Source organism: Lontra canadensis, unplaced genomic scaffold (assembly GCF_010015895.1).
Source record: "Lontra canadensis isolate GAN:19392208 unplaced genomic scaffold, GSC_riverotter_1.0 scaffold29, whole genome shotgun sequence".
NCBI lineage: Eukaryota > Metazoa > Chordata > Mammalia > Carnivora > Mustelidae > Lontra > Lontra canadensis.
The window spans coordinates 783,155-803,573 of record NW_022631023.1 but is presented as its reverse complement, the minus strand read 5'-3'; positions in this window follow the sequence as shown (position 1 = coordinate 803,573).

Genomic DNA, 20,419 nt, shown 5'->3' with positions numbered 1-20,419 from the left:
GGGAGGAGATAATTTGCCAAGCCCCTCGCTCCAGCTTTCCCCAGTCCCACGTCCCTCATTGTTTCTCTCAAATACTTGAGACATTTCCAGGGAGCACTGATCTAACTGTGAATCTGTTTACAGAGCATCTGGAGTTTCAAAACTCTCAGGTTCTTGCTGTGCTTTTTGGATCTCTCGTTTCCTTTTTCCTCCACAGTCTTCGAGTTCTCTGAGAGCATCTGAGGGCACTAAGCCGCATCCAGAGTTCTTCAGCTCAGTCATGGAAGCGGAGGGGCACGTCATGTCCTGTTCCACATGCCCTGTAATCAGATTCTTCGAATCAGGTTTGCTTATGCGCAGCGAGGCATCGCCAGGGGCTGGGGGCTGTGCGGCGAGACCCGGCTTCCACGGGCGAGCAGGGAGCCCTCGCCTGCCAGCCTGGGCTTCGTCTCCGCAGCTGGCGTGGGTGGCAGGGTTTTCTGGGGCGTCGGGGGCCGCCCACCCAGGTGGGGCTGCTGCTTCGACAGTTCACGTGTGCCAAGGCCTTCTCTTCCATCCAACCTGTTGCTTTTGCAAGGACACGGATGACCCTGGGCGTGTAGGGGGTGCCTCAAGAAGACGGTGCGGGACTTAGGGGCCATCGAAAGGGAGCAGACTGTCCCCAGCGGTAAAGCTCTGAGTGTTTGGGGCCTTAGCACAATCATATTGGAACAGAATGTGCTTCTCCTGGGGAAGTGCTTGCAAACCTCCAAGCCCCGCATTTCACAGGTGGGCAGCTGCAGAGAAGGCACCTCTGAGGCCTGAAAGTGTCCCCGAGGCCAGGCGGCCGTCCTCAGCCCCGTGGCCCTGAGAGCAGCCCCGTCCCCCCCTTCTGGGCCGCACAGTCACCGGCAGCTTTTACAGATCTGAGCCAGGGCCGTGCTCAGGGCTCTCACCACTGTGGCTTTGGTGGGTCTCCCTGAAGTCTGCGTGGCCCAGTGACTCCCTAGTGGAAGCAGGACGGGTCGCTGCGGAGTCCGGACTCGGATGTGTTGTGGCCATGTTCAGTGGAACACTGGCTGCTTTGGAGCGTGGCTGCTCCTCTGTTTCAGAGGCTCTTGTGGACCCGTGGATGACAGGCCCCCGGGGTGGGGGAGGCAGAAGAGGGGAACTGACCCACTCCCCTGCTGGTGCGCTTGTGGGGCCTGAGGCCCTGAACACTCAGTCAGTCTGGGGCTGGGGGCTTCTGGAAGGGGCAAGGAGGGTGACTCATCTGCCCCCGACGAGACTGCAATCCAGTGACCCTAGGACTGGGGGTCCATGAGGGAGTAGGGCTGCCTGCCGTGACTTCTCAGGGCCTGTGCAGACCATCCCCTATGTCTACCTTTCTTTTCGGTAGGGTTTCAGAGGGAGGTCTGACATGGTAGGAGCTGGGAGAAGGGGAGGCTTGGACCGCCAACCTCACTTCATCCAAGGCGCCTCAGCTGAAGCAGCCGGGGGGGTGTCGGGGGCAGCCCCCAGCCTCCATCAGGCACTGCAGTGAGGCCTTTCCAGCAGAAGGGGTGTTGGTGTGGGACATGGGGTCTTGTGTGGAATCTGTCACTTCACACGAAGGAGGCTACAGTCTAACCTTGGCAGACAAGTAGATTCGAGTGTGTTTTTTCCTTATTGTAGCCACTAGCATTAAGATACACTTGTTCCGGGGCGCCTGGGTGGCTCAGTGGGTTAAAGCCTCTCTCTTCAGCTCAGGTCATGATCTCAGGGTCCTGGGATCAAGCCCCACCTCAGGCTGCCTCTCTGCCTACTTGTGAACTCTGTCAAATAAATAAATAAATAAATAATCTTAAAAAAAAAAAAAAGATACACTTGTTCCCAAATCACTGTGAAACAAAGTATCTAATGAAAGGGAGAATGAGAATGAGCCAGGTCTGCCAGCAGAGGGCTGGGCTTGGTGCCCTAAGTGCCGACACACACATCCCATGTGCGCAGGTCTCATTTCTGTGACATCCTGCATGTGCGAACTGACCTATAGGGACAAAAGGCCGATCAGCAGACTTCCTCCCGGAGGACCGAGATGCTGAGCGCAGCCGGAGCCCTGGGCCTTACTATATAAAACAGGCATCAAACACTCCAAAAGGTGGAGAGGCAAAGGTAGAGCAGCCGGATGACAGCGGAAGCAAGGGACGCAATGGTGGCCCGTCCCCTGGGGTTTTCTGTCACCTCGTACAGTCTCAACTGGTCTGGGACAAGTCCGAAACTTAAAATCCCCGTGGGTGCTGTGCAGACCAAAATCCAAATAAACCCCCGCGCTCTCCGAGCAAACCAGCCTGGTCAGATAAGAAGCATTCTACTCGGGGCAGATACCCCCCAAAACAGGGCCTCCACCCTTGCCATACTGTAAGAGCGCACCCTAGCCCTCACCATGCTGCTGTCAGAGAGGCTGGGGGCAGACTTTCATCCCTCTGGGCTCTTTGAGACCCCTGGTGCCATGTCAATGTGGGCCCCACACTCCCCTACCTGCCCAGAAGTAGTGGGGCCACCTGGGTATCAGTGGAGGCCGAGTGGGGAACCAGCAAGGCAGCACCCCACCCTTTCCTTGATGGAACGGCGTCTGAGGAGTTCAGAGCAAACACAAGATTTAGGTGAAATCCAGAGTTTCACAATAGAGTATCAGAGTGTCCGGATTTATCTGAAAACCATTCCACACACTACGGACCGGGAAGGTCCCTAACGGGATGCATACGGGCAACAGACACCAACGCTGAGATGACACTGATGGCAAAATTATCTGACAAGGCTTTTAAAGAAGATTTATAAAAATGCTTTATGGGCACGTACAAAAATTGAAACAAATGAAAAACTAGAAAGTTTCAGCAAAGAAATAGAAGTAAGAAAGTTGTAAGAAAGAACCAAAATTGAGAGTTATTTTTATTAAGAGTCAGTTTTTTCAGAGCACTTTTAGGTTCACAGTAAAATTTACAGGAAAACACAGAGATTTCCCATACAGCCGCTGTCCCCACACAGGCACAGCCTCCCCCACTGTCCGCATCCCGCACCCGAGTCCTGCGTCTGTTCCCGTGAATGAGCCCACACGGACACGTCGTCATCCCCCAGAGCCCATCGTTCACGGGAGGGTCCCTCTCGGGGCAGGCGTTCTGTGCGTTGGGACGGCTGCGTAGGGACGGGCATCCCCCGCTGCGGGGTCTTACAGAGTCCTCTGCCCTCCCCGTCTGCCGTGCTCCGCCCATTTGTCCCTCCTCCCCCCACCACTGCAATGAGACCTGTCACCAACCCCACCGCTGTGCCTTCGCCAGAGAGTCCTATCGCTGGGGTCACACGGGCCGCAGCCTTCTCAGACCGGCTCCTGTCACTCAGTGACACACTCACGGCCCCCCGCGTCCCCTCATGGCGGGATGGCTCATGTCCTCTTCGCGCTGAACACCCTCTCCCAGCTGGAGGGACAGTTCCCGTGTCCGTCCACCCGCTGAAGAGCCCCTGGGTGGCTTCCGAGGGTCGGCAGTTACGCACGGAGCTGCTGCCGCCCTCGTGGGCAGGTTTCTGTGGGGACGTGTGTTCCCGTCCGCCGCGGGGGGACCTCAGGGAGCGCGATCGCCGGGTCGGATGGGAAGAGCAGGTTTCGTCTTGGGAGAAACCACCAAACCTCCTTCCGAGGTGGCGGCACCACCTGCTTTCCCCACAGCCGTGACCGAGCGCTCCGGGCGCTCCCGTCCTCGCCAGACCGTGGCCGCTCTCGGAGGGGTGCAGCGGTGTCGCCGCTGTTTGCGTTCCATCTCCCCGGTGACCTGGGACGTGGGGCAGCTTTACTGATTGGCCGTCTGTGTGTCTTCTCTGGTGAGGTGCCAAATTGAAATTTTAGAACTGAAAAATACAATAAACACAATTTAAAAACTCAAATCGTTTGGGGCACCTGGGGGGCTCAGTGGGTTAAGCCTCTGCCTTCGGCTCAGGTCATGATCCCGGGGTCCTGGGATCGAGCCCCACATCGGGCTCTCTGCTCAGCAGGGAGCCTGCTTCCCCCTCTCTCTGCCTGCCTCTCTGCCTGCTTGTGATCTCCATCTGTCAAATAAATAAATAAAATCTTTAAAAAAAAAACCACCTTAAATTGTATAAATATGTACGATTTTATGTGCATCAATTATATCTCAATTAACGTGTTGAAGTCTAATGCAGGCTGTTTATGGGACACTTTAAATAAACGGCCCAGAAAGTTCAAAATGAAAGGTATGAAGGAAATGACCAGATTCATACCAACACAGGAAAGGAAGGGATTTGAGCAGGTAGGTGGGGAGGCCGGGCCCAGGCTTGCGATGGTCCCGCTGCTGGCCTGGGAGGCATGGACAAGCACAGCGGGGACCCTTCAGGGCCGTGGCTGAGCTGCAGCAGCCGTGGATTCGCAGATCTCGGAGGCTTGTAAATGCAGTTTATTTTCAGGCATTTGGGTCAATGTGACCCTTTCTGTGTTGACGTCACCCCTTCCCAGGCTAGTGGTGCGGCCTCTGGGGAACGGTGTCACGTAAGCATGTTGCGGGATCGCAGGTTCTTGTGTCATGGACACGAGAGGGTGAGGTGACGTGACAGCGCATCAAGTGCAGGTGCGGGTGGGCAGGAAAGGAGCAGCTCTCTGGAGTGAGAGTGGCCAGTGGAGGCCACCCCGAGTTTCTGGGGCCGGTCTCTTACTGCAGACGGGAGCAGGAAGCTTGTGGCCTCGAGGTCCTGGCGCTGCCTTGGTTTGAGCAGGGACCGTCGATAACCCGAGTGCCTGCTGCTTTGAGGTCTGCTCGTGTTCAGTGATTACAGCGTGGCCGCCGGAGAAGTACACTCCCTGGCGTCCGGCCGGGTGCTCTGGTCTTCGCTTATCTCTCGTTCTCAGCAGCCGGGAATGGTTTCAGAGCCTAGTCAGGAGCCCCTGCCCCTCCCTGCCTCTACCTTAACCCTTTCCCTACGCGCCAGCGGAAGGCGGAGAGCAGGAGAGCTGTGCACGGGCCGGTAAACTGCTTCCCGCAGGACACATTACACGGCCAGGCCTGACCTCTGGGCTTGGCCAGCGTAGTCCTCTCTCCGGGGCGGGAGTGACAGGTAATACAGCCACCAGTTTGCCACTCTGCTTGCAACGAGTTTATTCCCTTCCTTTCCTGGTGCAAAAGAAGCACCATTAGGATGTTTGTCATTGGAACAGAGAAGTGACACGTGCCACCTTTGCTCACCTTTGGTTGGGTAGAGCAGGTGCATGGCCAAGCATGCCGCAGTGGGATAGGAAGTACTCTGCGGCCAGGGACGGAGGCTTCGTTGAGCCCACACGGGCCTTCTGACCGGAAGGCCTGATGTCAGTTTAGTGTAGAGGAAATCTATCCTTCTTTAGCTGCTTGTCGTCCGTCCTCCATCCTTTCTCCCCTGCCCCTGAACTGTGTTTGGGGCCAGCCTGCCAGCTCTGAGCAGATCCTGGGGCTGCCTGGGGCTGTCCGCTGCAAGGCACCTCACGTGTCTGTTGCCAACACTGGGACAGGGTGGGGCGTTTCGGGTGTTACTCTGGGGAGGCTGTGACCATCGTGAGCCCTGCTTGACTCTGGCCTTTCCTCCGGGTGTCGATAGAAGTGGCCCAACCCTTTCTTGAGCTTCTGCCCCCTGCCCAAGATCTGGGTCAGGACACCCTGGGCATCCCAGGGCCTGTCAGGTGGGCCCTGATGAGAGGGTCCGGAGGTTTGTTTCTCCTCGGCCACATGGCTGCTGGGGCGTGGTGTGGGCCTCACCGTGCAGTCGGGGTACCCCGGGGCGTGGTGTGGGCCTCACCGTGCAGTCGGGGTACCCCGGGGCTCATGCTGTGATTCCTCATCTCCTTATACTCTCATCCATCCAGAACACACGCATCATGCCTTTGCCCCGGGCTGGGAGTGACCTTGGGCAGTGGGGGCATTTGGAGGTGCCGGACAAGTGAGCAGAGAAGAGAGCTCCTCGTGCTGCCTGCTGTGGTGCCGGGCTGCAAGGCTGCTGGGGGCCCAGAGGAGAGGTGTTGGGACGTGGGGATGTGGTGGCTGAGCCGTGTCTTAGGATGTGGCAGGAAACCACGTGTTGGGCATGAGCGCCAGCTGAGGAGAAGACAGGTCCGTGGAGTGGGAAGCATTGCTTAGGTCGGGGGGTTGAGTCAAGGCTCCCCAGCTGTGGCTTCAGGTGTGTCTCCCAGGAGCTTTACAGCCTTGCCTCTGGGTGCTTGTCTGTGCTGTCTGCCCAGCAGTGCCGTGTCCCCTGTGCTCCAAGAGGCAGGCTTCTCTCAGCAGGTGGGGGGGTGGCTCCAGCCCCCAGGCACCATCCAGAGCTCCGGGACTTCCGTATCCCCAGGCTGTTTCTGGGCGTGCATGTGCACTGAGCCCAGCTGTGATCCACGTCTTCCCCAGAGTGCAGATCATCTCTCCGGTGGGGACAGACAGCCCGTCCCCACTACCCACAGCCTCCTAGCATCTGTGTAAAGCAGGCCGCGGGGACCTTGTGGGCCTGGGCCCACCAGCCGTGCCCAGAGCAATGCCAGCTCATTGGGGTGCCCCAGCAGAGCCCCACGCTTATGCAGAGTCTGGGTACCTCCTCTCCCTGAAGGTTCTGGAACACTCAGCTTTACCACAGCCTCTGCAGCAGCACCAGGCAGCCTCCTCACTATGCTTCAAGGTCACTTGCAACACTAAGGTCGCGCTGAGTGTAGGGTAGAGAGGCCAGGAAGGCTGGAGCAGGTGCCCCCGGCAGTGCTGCTGGAAACAGCAGGGGAAGGGTTTGTGAGGAAGTGGGTGCAGTCCTGGGCCTGTCAGTCGGGGGGACAGCATGGGGAGGACAGGGCAGGAGCGGCTCCATGGTGCCCACAGTGCTCTGTCCCCTGCCTGTGTAATTAAGTCCTTGTCTTTTGACAGTTATGTAAATCGTATTTATAATAAAACAAGATAATTAACGACATGGGAGTGTGGCGTCACAGTAACTTTTATAAGCTGACATTAAGACACTGCAGTATTTTGTGACTAGCCTTTTCTGGAAGGGAAGGGAATGGAAGGAGCGTGATCACCATCTGCTCCCGGCACTGTTGTTGGGAAATAAGTGGCTCCGTGCCTTCTCGGCTCCAAAGCCGCGCCTCCCTGCTGCCATCCAGAAGCCCACGCCCGGGGTCCCCTCCTCCCAGCCACTAATGAGTGGCTGGTTTTCTCAGCTAGTGTCCCTGGTCTGATTTGTCCCCCTCCCGGCGACCTTCTGGGAGTGAGGTCCTCCCGCCCCAACCCCCGTCCCAGCCTCGAAGCTTCACAGAAAGGCCTTCCTGCCCCCGAGCACTGCTCTCCACCCCTGAAAGGAGGGTTCCCCGCCCCCCACGAAGTCTGTCTAGGTGACACTGGGGACTTGGTGCTGCGACAAATCCTCTTGTCCTGTGTGCCCCACTGTCAGAGCCCCACCCTCCTGCAGGGTGCATCCCCGAGCACGGCACCCTCGTGTTTGGGCCTGTCCCACAGGGTCTTGGAGTGTGTGCCACAGTCCCGGTGCACTAGCGTGTGACCCTCGTTCTCTCGTCCCTGCAAAGCAAACCACAGACATCACCATCACCGCTAGAAGAGCGGTAGGAGAGGCCCCAGCTCTGCCTTTCTGGAGTGCACACAGCCCTCTGGTGCTCTTGGCTCTTGTTAAACTGTTGTGTGGCCCATGGCCCGTGAGGCTGGCGAGCTCTCCGGGCGCCACCTGCCCCGCTCTTCAGGGGTAAAAGGGGTGTGCATTTAGATGTTTTTGGAGAAGGGAAGGCTGGAAACATTCTGCTGTCATGTTTCATTTCACAAAGTTTGGCAGAACTGACTAGTAAATTTAACTTACCTGGTTTCTCCAGCTTACAAAATTAATTTAAGGCAAGTAAGACAATTTTCTATGGATACAGCCTGTGGATCAGCCACTGAAAGTCTGCTTCTTGGTAACGTGGAAGTCAAAGCAGAATTTTCTCAGACAGTCCGTTTTTCACCGTGAATGACATCTTCTTATACCAGCTGGACACACAATGGTTCCAGGGGAATTAACCACCTCAGCCTTACGGAGACCCCTGCCTGCACCCCTGGCACGCGTCACAGCCCAAGAAGAGCCGAGGCTCTCCAGCTCTCTGTGGGTTCCTTGGTGCCATCGAGTGCTTTAGGGACAGGATGAGAGTCTAGTGGGCAGACTGAGTTTAACAAAAATGGTACCAAGCTTGGTACTTTGTTTGTTTTTACTTTTCACTTTGGCCTCTAGCAGCTTTTTCAAGCAGACCATCAGGTCTCCAGGGCCCTGAGTTGCTAGATAAGCCAGGGGAGAGGGAGGTGCCCCTCCCACAGGAGCAGGGTCTATCTCTCCAGGATTCACAAGGATTTACAACCACCGCCCGGCGTGTGTGGCCATCAGCGTGGATGTGACACGTAGAGACAGAGGGCTGTGCAGAGCATGGCTCAGTGACCCAGGAGAGGCTGGCCACTGTCCATGAGTGGAAAGACCCTCGGTGGGATGGGAGCACTTGTAGCTTCCCTGGCCGGTAGATGCAGGGTCGCCGCTTCCTTGCTCCTGTTTAAAGTCATGAGATTTGAATATGAAATCTGATTTTTAAATGTTGAAAACAAATTCAGACGATGTGGACCAGTGAGCACGTGTCAGACAGACGTTGTCTGGTCACCAGGGGGAAGACCCACGTGTAGGTAAGGCCCAGCCGAGCAGGACGTGGCCGGAGGAGCAGAGGGAGGGAGGACCGTCAGCACGCTGTGTGCAGAGGCAGACCCATGTCCTTGGCTCTTGTGGTTGGCGACCATTACAGCCCCCTCGCCCTTGGTCCCCTCACAGAGGCTCTAATGGAGGAGGCTGGAAGCCATGGGCCCCGAGACACGGAAGCCGTGAAGGCCCAGCCGTGGGCCTCTTACTCTGGGCTGGGGGTCCTGGTGTGTCCGGCTGTGTCCTCCGTGTCCTGGTGCCGGGCCCTTGCTGACCAGGAGAACCTTGGAGAAGCTCTTTTCATTCCATGTGCATCTGAGAAACCAGAGAGGGGGATGCCGTCACTGGGCTCAAGTACAAAAAGACGGGGCACTGAGCACCTTATGGATGTGGTGGCCCTCTGTCCGGCCACACTGCACTGTGCCAGCCTTCGCGGGTGACAGACGCAGGAGCCACAAAGACCAGGAGCTGTGAGCAGTCTCTCTAGCGGGTCGTGGCCTGAACTCCAGCTCGGGCAGACTCGACCGGACAGGGCAACAGCGTTCCCCTGTGGCAGCTCTGGCCGGGCTAGATGGTGTCAGCTGCCAACGAGGCCAGAGAAGTGGACTTGGGCTCGGGACTCTGTGTGTGACTGTCTCCTAGACGGTAGGCCTGGGCCTAGCTGCCCAGCGGGGGACAGTGTGTGGGGAGCCGGTGTCCCGGGCAGCCCTGGGAGGACGGGCCCCAGCTGATGGCCTTGCACTTCGGTCCAACAGGAAGGGGACAGCAAGGTGACAGACAGAGACTCAGCCACAGGCACCGTGACCTCATTAGACAAAAAGCTGTCTCATCATTCAGATGCTGGCAGGAGTTCCCGAGAGGAGCAAGGGAGTGCAGGGCAGGGCAGTGCTGCCATGCTGCCCACAGCGGCCTCTTCCTCCGTCCTGCTGGGGCCGCCACTGCCCCAGGAGTGGCCTCCTTCCACCCGGCGGGCTCGCGCTGGCCATCCTCCGGGGGAGATGCCATCGCATGGAGCCGCAGAGTCGCTCCTGATACCTCCTCCCTCCTTGTCATCTGACCCAACACCACCCCTCTGCGTCGGCCTCCATCCTGCCTGCCTCGGTCATGAGACCAATCACGGCCTCCCAGGAACCAGAGTGACCTTGAAAAGCGTCGCTGTGCACATGTCACCACCTGCATCCCTCTGTTCCCAGCGAGGACGACCTCCACAGTCCTGCCTGATTGTCTGGCGTCTTCCGCTCTGCCCACGCTCCCTCCCACCGGGGACTGCCCCAGGGGTGTGGCCCTCGTGCTCAGGCCCCCTTGCTCCCGTGCCATGACTCTCCCTGCCCTCCCGCTGGGGTCGGTGTTCCCTGCCCTTGGATCTGGGCTGCCCCGTGACGTCACGTTGAAATCCCGGGAGCAGCGCCGCGGGCCCGGCCGTCGGTGCTGTGCGGAGACCGTGTCATGCGAGCACGTTCCCTCAGCCTCCTCCCTGCGGGCGGCCGTGCGGCTGTCCCACGTCCTGGGTTCGGCTGCTTCCTTGCAAGGTCCTTCAGCATGCTCCTCCTCCTCGGTTCCCGGAACCTGGCTTTGCCCGCCTCGTCGTGTTTTCCGGACAGGCCGACATTGGAGCTGTGGGGGGCAGGGCGCGTGCGGGTCCCCGAGGCGGCGCCCGGGCTGTGGGCGCGTCGGCTGTCTGTCGGACCCTGGCTCTCCCGGCTTACCACCCCCGTGCACCCGGGGTTTAGGGTCCGTTGGCCACCGCCGCCAAGCTCAGCTCTTCCAGCAGGGGCTGGAGAACAGTGGCCTGACAGTTGTGTAAGCCTTTCCTCGCGCGTGCGTTGGGATTACTCCGTGTGGAGGAACTTCCTCCTCACTGGGCCATCCGGTGCCTAAAATACAGTTCCTACCAGAAAGGCGGGGTCAGCATTTCTTTCTTTCTGTCTTCCCATCGTCCAATGAGTTTCGTTCCTCTCCCTGCTACTCTTTCTTTCTTTTTGAGCATTATTATTGATTTATGGGTTTCATATCTACAGTACATTTGTTCACTGGCAGCTGTTACACTCTTTACTCACATCGCTCTGTATGTTGCTGGCTTCTGTGTGGACGTAGCCGCACGAGACTTGACGGTTTCCCCGACTCTGTTGTGTACACGTTCCCACCTCATCTCTGATGCTCGCTTGCCCAGCCTTCCCGGAACCCACCGAAGTGTTCGGAGGCCCCAGTCTAGGCATTAAGGGTGCTGATTGCAATTGAATGTCCTCACTTTTCCGTAGTTCAGTGGAGAGAGTTAAGGGGGAAAGAAGGGGAAATTGTGAGTTCACAGAAATAGTTCTAAATCAAATGCAAGATTACAGGGTTTTAACTTAAAATTTTAAAATTTTGGACTTGTTTCTCTTTTGTCTTGTTAGCATTATTACTTACATGTTTTACCCTAAATGTACATATAATGGGTTTGGGATATTATTGGTGCCAACAAATGACTAATCAAGGTTAGTACATTTCCCGGCATGTCTGTGTCCCTGAGAATACCCAGCCACGTTCCCGTGTTTTAAGGTTAGTTGCCACAATCCTGTGCGGTTATATCACCAACTTTGTGTATACTTAGATTTTTTTTTTAATTTTAGGGATTTTAAAAAAATTTTTTAATTCTTATTTTTGATTATGTAAACATTTATGTGATTCTAGAGTAGAAATCTGTTGAAGTCTGTCTCACATCCAACCCTCTTTCTAACCAGTTCCCTCCCTTCCCAAGTAAGTAGCTTTTAATTCTTTATAACTTTCCATTATTTTTTTGAAAATATAAATATATGTGTGTGTGTGTGTGTGTGTGTATAAATGAATTCCTTAACTTAGTAAACATTTCCTTTTTGTTCCTATTTCCTTTGATTCTTGGGAAGGTTTATGTTTTTTGGCTTTATACTATTACCTGTGTGTATTATGTGCAGAAACCCCTCTTTTCTCTTCTATTTTGTCTGCTGCTGTGCTCTCATCACAGGAGCATCCCAGGCGGCTGGAAGCCGCTTCTGTCCCCCACCTCCCGCCATCGTCTGCTTCACGTGCCGCCTGGTTACCCCCTCCTGGTGGCTTTATCTCCTCGCTCTTCCACTCTCCTGGTGGTTCCTTCTTTATCTTGGGCGTGTTGTACACTGGTGTCCCCGTGAAGAGCGTCAGTCAGTCATGATTCTAGAGCGAATATGTCTGACGCTTGTCACCATAGCTTGTGACAGCTTCTTCACCTTCACGGTTGGCTGAGGCGCACTGTCCGTCAGGTTCTGCGTGGTGGGCTGGCCCCACGCTCCCTGTGTCCCTGCATGTTCGCCTCTTTTTATCCGTAGCCTTACAGCGTACGTGTAATTTAGCTGCGGAAAATCCTTCGTCTACGTAGCGTTTCACTTTGGTGTCCTAGAAGGTTCCTTGCTCCTGCGTGGCTGTTGAGAAGTCCGGCCTCTCTCTGCTGTTCTTTTCATCGTGAGCGCAGGCGGCCTTCGCTCTGGGCGCCCCGAAGACTTCATCTCTAGCATCTCATCGTTTTCCTGAAGTCTGTCTGCTAACTGCTCAGGCTCCAGTTCTCGGCACCGCGGGGCGCCCGGTCACTGTGCGGATTCAGGCCCTGTCCTGTCTCAGGAGGTGTTTCCAGAGCGCGCGTGTGTGCGCGAGGGCGCGGCGGGTCGCACTGGGGCGTACGGGAGCGCTGGTGCCCTCTTGCCCGCACGCGGTCTGTCGTGTCCTCTCAGATCTTCTTTCTGTACGTCTGTCTCGTTATTTTCTTGCCTATTTCTGCTCTCCGCGCTCCTTCCTGGCCTTCGGTGCCGGCTCTGAGCTCCTGAGCGCCTTCCGCTTCTCACTCTCGAAAAACATTCCAGTTTATTCCTGAGCGTCCCTGGCCACCTTTTTATCTCTTCCCATTTTCTTGCCATGTCACTTTGAGATATTCTAATTCTATTTTAAATTATGTTCTTCTAAAATGTTGTTTATTTTCTCAAATTTTATTTCAGTGCCACATATTAATTAGCTATAATTTGCTTTGGGTTCATAGTTTTCTGGCGTATTTTTATTATCCCGTACAATGTTATTTATTTTATTTTCACCTCTTTTTGGTAACATTTTTATGGGATTTGATCATGATTCCTTGCCTCTTGTTTTTAAATAGGAGGTTTTCTGGACCATTAGGGAAGAGGTTCCTGAAAAGGAATTGGGAATGGGCCAGAATAACTTCCTTAGCCTTAGGGGCCAAGGGCTTTCTCCTTTACTGTTGCCATGAAGTAGTGTTTAAGTGGCCCCTGCACAGGCCTTCCTGCTGGTGCGCGTCACTGCTGCTCCAGGAGGACTTCCGTCTGTCGTCCGGAGAGGGACAGTGCTCCGCACTTGCTCCCCTCCCACGGCTGTGCCCTGCACCCTCAGCCATCATCCCTGCGGTGCTCAGCAGTACACCCGGTGGCTGCCCTCCTCCCCCGCCCAGCTCCCTTCTCTGAAGCCTCCTGGGTTCCAGTAGCTTCACTTGGTTTGTTTTCTCTCCGGATGCTTCTCTCTCCAGTCTCTCCCAAAGTGGACACTGTTGTACGTTTTCAAGGTTCCTGCGGACTTAGAGCCCTTCAGCACGGTTTAAGTTTCCTACAAGCTCCTAAATGGTTCCTTGTCCTCCTTCCTTCCTGCCTTCCCTCCCTTCCTCCTTTCTTTCTCCGTTTTTTTTTTCCTTTTTTTTTTTTTTTTTCCACTTTCCCAGAACAGGGGGATTTGGGTTCAGCACCAGCTTCCCGGGGCTTCTCTGTCTGCTGTCAGAATGTTCGCTAGTTTCCCACTTAGTGTGAGGCCCTGTTTCTTGACGGGGATGGCAGTACTTGTGGGGGATTCTGAGTTTGGTGGCTCAAAGGGCTGTTCCCCACTTGCCGTTTCCTCCAAGCGCGTGCATTCGGCAACTCACTGGGACCTGCCGCCGGGTGTCGGCCCCACCTGCCCCTGTTCTTCGGGTTTGAGGGATCCCTTGGGCTCTGTACTGAAGAGGTCGCAGGGGCTTTTTCTTCGTTAATCTTGTCACCGTATCTGGGGACTTTTAAGGAATTTTGAAAATTAAAAGGAAAGAAAAAGCTACCCTTTTCCTTGACCACCACAGTGAATTTTTTTATATATTAAGTCCCAGGAGATTTCTAATTACGGAAGTAACAAGTCACCGCTATTGTCCTATGTGGTTGGTATTCATTTCCTTTTACTCATAGTTTTACATTTCATTGTCCTATGTTTCCTCCTGCAAATCCAGTGTTCTTTCTGCGGCCATTTTCTTCTGCCCGAACATCACCCACCGTAACCTCCTGTGGAGTGGGTGCGCTGGGGAAGAGGGTCCCCAGGTTCTGACTGTCGGAAACGCCTTCCTTCGCCTTCGTCCGCCAGGCGCGGCCACACGCAGGAGCGAGCAACTCCCCGCGCCTGCAGCGCGACTTCTCTCTGTTCCAGCGCCCGCGGTTTGCTGAGGACGAAGCCTTCCGTCTCACCACTGCTCCTTTGAAAACAGTCTCATGTACTTCTCTGTCTGCTTCTAAGATCTCGTCTTTGTCTTGGTTTTCTGGAGATTCTGTTATGATGCACCTGGCGTGGGCTCCACCAGTCTTGCTGCAGTGGGTCGGGGGCCTGAGTCAGCGGATTCCGGGCCTTTCTCCAGCTCTGGCCCCGCACAGGAGCCTCTGCGCCAGCCCCTCCCTTCCCCTCGGAGCCCCAGCGAATGTAGGTCAGCGGCCCGCGCGGCGAGTGTGTGTGTCTCATCTCGCCTTTCCCATCTGGTTCGTTGTGTGGGTTCGTTGTGTGGGACGTCGTGGACCGTCTCCTCCGGCTCAGCCCTCGGCTCAAAAAATCTCTTCAGTCCTGCGCGGGCCCGTTAAGTGGGAAACTGGCTTTTGTAGCTTTGTGCTTATCAGAATTTCTCTGTGCCTTCTTTCAGCTCTGCTGTAACATTATTTTTCACTTTTATTCCGAAAGAACCACAGATTCGTAGGAGGTAGTCAGAACAGTACAGAGTCTCCTGTAACATTTACGCAGCTTCTTCCAGCGGTAACATCTTATGTGACTTTAGCACAACACGAAAACCCAGAAAATATGGTGCAGCGCTGCTAATCAGACTTCAGACTTCATTCCAGTTTTACCAATTTTTACCTGTAATTGTGTGTGTGTGTGTGTGGTAGGGGGACGAGGAGTGATAGCAGGGGCGGCGGCAGTGAGTTGTAACGGTGCCACTGCGGGTAGCTGGGTAGTGAGAGTAGCTGCTGGGACGGGAGCCGTAGCCGGAGTGGGAACAGTGGAGCCGGTCGTGTGGTAGCAAGACTGGAAGCGCTGGTCGTGGCCGTGGTGGTGCTAGCGGGGACAGCAGCAGTGGCGGTGGCGGTGGTGCTGGTGACCGCGACAGCAGCAGTGGTAATGGCAGCAGCAAGAGCAGAGGCCGTAGCCCCGCGGCCGTGGCGCTGGTGGTGGCGGCAGTGACAGCAGCACCGGGAAGCGCGGCAGCAACGGTGGCCGTGACAGTGACAATAGTCAGAGCAGTCGGAGTCAGGGTCCACGCGGTTCGCTGCCCCACATGGATGTGCACAACCACCGCCACCGTCTAAGTTTCGGGACGGCCACCCTCGTCGCTGCAGGGAACTGCCTCGTGAGGCCTGAAGTCCTCCCTCCACGCTCCCCCGCCTCTCCCCTGCGAGCCAGTAACTCCCCCTCAGCCTGCAGAACTACGTCATCTCAGAAGTGCTCTAGGAATGGAGTCACACAGTCAGCAGCCTTTCAGAGGCGGCTTTCCTCTCGCCCGTGCGGCCCCGCACTCCGTCCCCGTCGCCGCCACCCGCGGCTCGCTGCCGTCTGCGCCGCGCTGGGCACCGCGCTTGGGCTGAGCCGGTCCGCGCCCCCGCCCACCCAGCGACCCTGTGCTTCTTCCCGTCTTTGCCTCTTGTAACGAAGCTCTCCTGGCCCAGGCTTCCGTGTCCACAGGCTTTTATTTCTCTGGCGTAAATGATCAAAAGTACAGTTGCTGGGTTCTCGAGCAAGGAAATGTTTAATTTTACATTAAGCGGTTTTCCCAGAGGGGCTGTGCCGTTTACGTTTGCACCGCGACGTGCGGGAGCTGTGAGGTCTGCCCGTCCTTGCCGGGACTCGGTGTCACCGCCAGCTTCCAGAGCTGTTCGCTGGTCCGTCTCTGCGGTCTGGGTTTGCACCCCGATGGCTAATCATACTGAACAGTGTCTTCACGGGCTTCTTTCCCTTTCATATGTTTTCTTTGGGGAAATGTCTGTTCATGACTTTTTCTCATTTTCTTTTCTTTTCTTTTTTAATATGTATTTGTCAGAGAGAGAGAGAGAGAGCGCGCGTGCAAGCTGGGGGAGAGGCAGGCAGAGGGAGAAGCAGGCTCCCCGCTGAACAAGGAGCCTGATGCAGGGCTTGATCCCAGGACCCTGAGATCATGACCTGAGCCAAAGGCACATGCTTACCCGACTGACCCACATAGGCGCCCTTTCTTTATCAATTTTAATTGATTTTTTTTTTTTTTTTTTAGATCTCATCACCTATTTCCCCCATGCCCCCCACTTACCTCCCCTCTGGTGACCATCAGTTTGTTCTCTATAGTGAAGAGTCTGTTTCTTGCTTTGTCTCTCTATTTTTTCCCCTTTGCTTGTTTATTTTGTTCCTTAAATTCCCGATATGAGTGAGATCATATGGTGTTTGTCATTTTCAGACTGACTGACTTCACGTAGCATAATACTCTCTAGCTCCGTCCATGTCATTGTGAATGGTGAGATGTCATTCTTTTTGTGGCTGAGTGCTATCCCGTTGTGGAGGTGCCCCATCTCCCTTATCCGTTCTTCAGCTGATGGACATTTGGGCTGTTTCCGCATCTTGGCTGTGGTGAATGATGCTGCAGTAAACATCCGGATGCATGTCCCCTTCGGGTCAGAATTTTTATATCTTCAGGGTAAATACCCAGTAGTGCGGTTGCTGGGTCGTAGGGCAGCTCTATTCTCAACTTTCTGAGGACCCTCCACGCTGTTTTCCAGAGTGGCTGCCCCAGCTTACGTTCCCACCAACACTAGAGCTCCCCTTTCTCCATATCCTCGCCAGCACCTGCTGTTTCTCGTGTTGTTGATTGTAGCCATTCTGACCGGTGTGGGGTGGGATCTCATTGAGGTTTGATTTCATTTCCCTGGTGCCGAGTGATGTGGAGCACTTTTCATAAGTCTCTTGGCCGTTTGTATGTCTCCTTTGGAAAAATGTTCATGTCCTCTGCCCATGTATTTTTAATTAACTTACTTGTTTTGGGGGGTTGAGTTGTATCAGTTCTTTATAGATTTTGGATACTAACCTTTTATTGAATATGTCATTTGGGAATATCTTCTCCCGTTCTGTGGGTTGCCTTTTAGTTTTGTTGACTGTTCCCTTTGCTGTGCAGAAGCCTTTTATCTTGATGAAGCCCCAATAGTTCATTTTTGCTTTTATTTCTCTCGTTTCAGGAGACAGAACTAGAAAAATGTTACGGCTGATACCAGAGAAGCTACTGCCTATGTTCTCTTCTAGGATTTTTATGGTTTCAGATCTCACATTTAGGTCTTTAATCCATTTGATTTTATTTTTTGTGTGTGGCATAAGAAAGTTGTCCAGTTCCATTCTTCTGCATGTGGCTGTCCCGTTTTCTCAATACCATTTGTTGAAGAGACCGTCCTTTTCCCACTGAATATTCCTTCCTGCTTGGTCAAAGATTAATTGTGGGTTTTCTATTCTGTTCTGTTGATCTGTGTGTCTTTGTGCCAATACATACTGTTTTGATTATTACCGCTTCGTAATAGAACTTGAAATCCAGAATTGTGGTACCTGTTGCTTTTCTTTTTTAAGATTGCTTTGGTTTTTCAGGGTCTTTTGTGGTTTCACACACATTTCAGGGTTGTTTGTTCTAGTTCTGTGAAAAATGCTATTTGTATTTTGATAGGGATTGCTCTAAATATGGAGATTGCTCTGGACAGTGTAGACGTTTTATGTTGTTTGTCCTTCCAGTCCGTGAACGTGGAATGTCTTTGCCTTTCTTTGTGTCGTCTTCAGTTTCTTTCATGAGCGTTTTAGTTTTCAGAGTATAGGGCTCTCACCTCTTTGGGTTATTCCTAGGTATCTTATTTTTGATGCAATTGTAAATGGGGCTGGTTTCTTAATTTCTCTCTGCCGCTTCATTACTGATGTATAGAAATGCAGTAGATTTCCGTATGTTGATTTTGTATCCTGCAGCTTTACTGAATCTGTTTGTCAGTTCTAGCAGTGTTTTGGTGCAGTCTTTCGGGTTTTCTGTATAGAGTATCATGTCATCTGCAAATAGTGGAAGTTTTTTACTTCTTCCTTACTGATTTGGATGCCTTTTGTTTCTTTTTGTTGTCTGATTGCCGTTGCTAGGACTTCCAGCTCTGTGTTGAGTAACAGCGGTGAGAGTGGACATCCCTGTCGTATTCCTGACCTTAGGGGAAAGGGTCTCAGTTTTTTTTTTACCATTGAGCATGACATTCGCTGTGGGGTTTTCATATATGGCCTTTATTATGTTGAGGTATGGTCCCTCTATCCCTGCTTTGTGGAGGGCTTTTATCCTGAATGGATGTTGTACTTTGTCAAATGCTTTTTCTGTGTCTATTGAGATGAACCTATGGTCCTTATCCTTTCTCGTGTTGATACGGTGTGTCACACTGATTGATTTGTGAATATGGAACCACCCTTGCAACACAGGAATAAATCCCACTTGAGGGGCACCTGGGTGGCTCAGTTGTGAAGTGTCTGCCTCTGGCTCAGGTCATGATCTCAGCGTCCTGGGATCGAGCCCCACCTCGGGCTTCCTGCTCAGTGAGGAGTCAGTCGGCTTGTCCCTCTACCCTACCCCCACTCATGTTCACAAGCTCTCTCCCTCTCTCTCGCAAATAATAGTATCTTTTTAAAAATCCTGCTTGACTATAGTGAATGACTTTCTCAGTGAACTGTTGGATTCGATTTGCTCCCGTCTTGTTGGGAACTTTGCATCCATGTTCACCAGGGATATTGGCCTGTGGTTTTCTTTTTCAGTGGAGTCTTTGTCTGGTTTTGGAATCAGGGTAATTCTGGCCTCATATAATGAATTTGGAAGTTTTCCTTCCTTTTCTGCTTTTGGGATAGTTTGAGAAGAATAGGTATTAACTCCTTAAATGTCCAGTAGAGTTCCTCTGGGAAACCATCTGGTCCTGGACTTCTGTTTGCTGGGAGATTTTTGATTATTGATTCAATTTCTTTGCCGGTTATTGAACTGTTCAAATTTTCTATTCCTTCCTCTTTCAGTTTTGGTAGTTGGTATGTTTCTAGGAATTTATCTGTTTCTTCCAAGTTGTCACTTTGTTGGCACATAGTCTTTCATGATATTCTGCTGTGTTTGTTGATATTTCTGTGCTGTCTGTTGTTAGTTCTCCTCTCTCATTTGTGATTTTATTTATTTGAGCCTATTCTCTTTTTCTTGGTATGTCTGAACCAAGGTTTATCAATTTTCCTTTTTTTTTCCAGAGAACTAGCTCTTGGTTTCATTGATCTGTTTTACTATATTTTTAGCTTCTATATCATTTACTTCTGCTCTAATCTTAACTATTTCCTTCCTTCTGCTAGTTTTGTTTTATTTCTTGTTCTTTTTATAACTCCTTTATGTGCAAGGCTACGTTGTTTGAGACTTTTCATACTTCTTGAGGTAGACCTCTATTGCCATTTTCTTTCTTTCTTTTTTAAAAGATTATTCAATTTTTTTAAAGCTTTTATTTATTTATTTGTCAGAGAGAGTAGAGGCGAGAGAGAGAGAGAGCACAAGCAGGGGGAGCGGCAGGCAGAAGGAGAAGCAGGCTCCCCGCGCAGCAGGGAGCCCAATGTGAGACTCGATCCCAGGATCTTGGGATCATGACCTGAGCTGAAGGCAGATGCTTAAGGCAGACTGAGCCACCCAGGCATTCCATAAAGATTTATTTATTTGTTTGAGAGAGAGATTGGGAGAGAGAGAGAGCAGGGGGAGGGGCAGAAGGAGAGGGAGCAAGAATCCTCAGGTAGACTCCCCGCTCCCCGCTGAGTGCAGAGCCCGACACAGGACAGTCCCAGGACCCTGATCTGAGCCGAAATCAAGGGTCAGATGCTTAACTGACTGAGGCACCCAGGTGCCCCAGTATTGCTGTTTGCTAATTGATTTTTTAAAGAATTTTATTGTTCAGCTTTGAGTATGCTTTATATATTTTATATGCTAGCCTTCTGTTAGAGGTGTGGTTTGCAAATATGTTCTCCCTGTTTATAGCTTGTCTTTTCATTCTCAGGGGATTTTTGCATAGTGAAAGTTTTAAATTTTTATTAAGTTCAATCTATTGATTTTTCCATGCACCGATTATACCTTCTGTGTTAAGTCTAAGAACTCTGCTTACCCTGGATTCTGAAGATATTTCTCCTATGCTTTTTTTCTAAAAGTTTTAGTTTCTTGTTTTATATCTAAAGTCTGTGACCCATTTTGAGTCAGCGTTTTGGGTTATTTGTGTCTGTGTTCCTAAGGCAAATTGCTCTGGCGTTGGCCTCACAACATGAGTTGGGGGATTCTCCGTCTCTTTCCTCTGAAAGATGGTCTAGGGCTGCTGTTCATCTTTGGGTATTGAAATTCTCTGGTGAAACCATCTGGGCCTGGAGATCTCTTTTTCTAGAGCTTTTCATTACAAATTCACTTTATGTAATGGCTATAGGGGTATTGAGGCTGATGATTTCATTGATCTTTGGCTGTTGATGGTTCTTCATG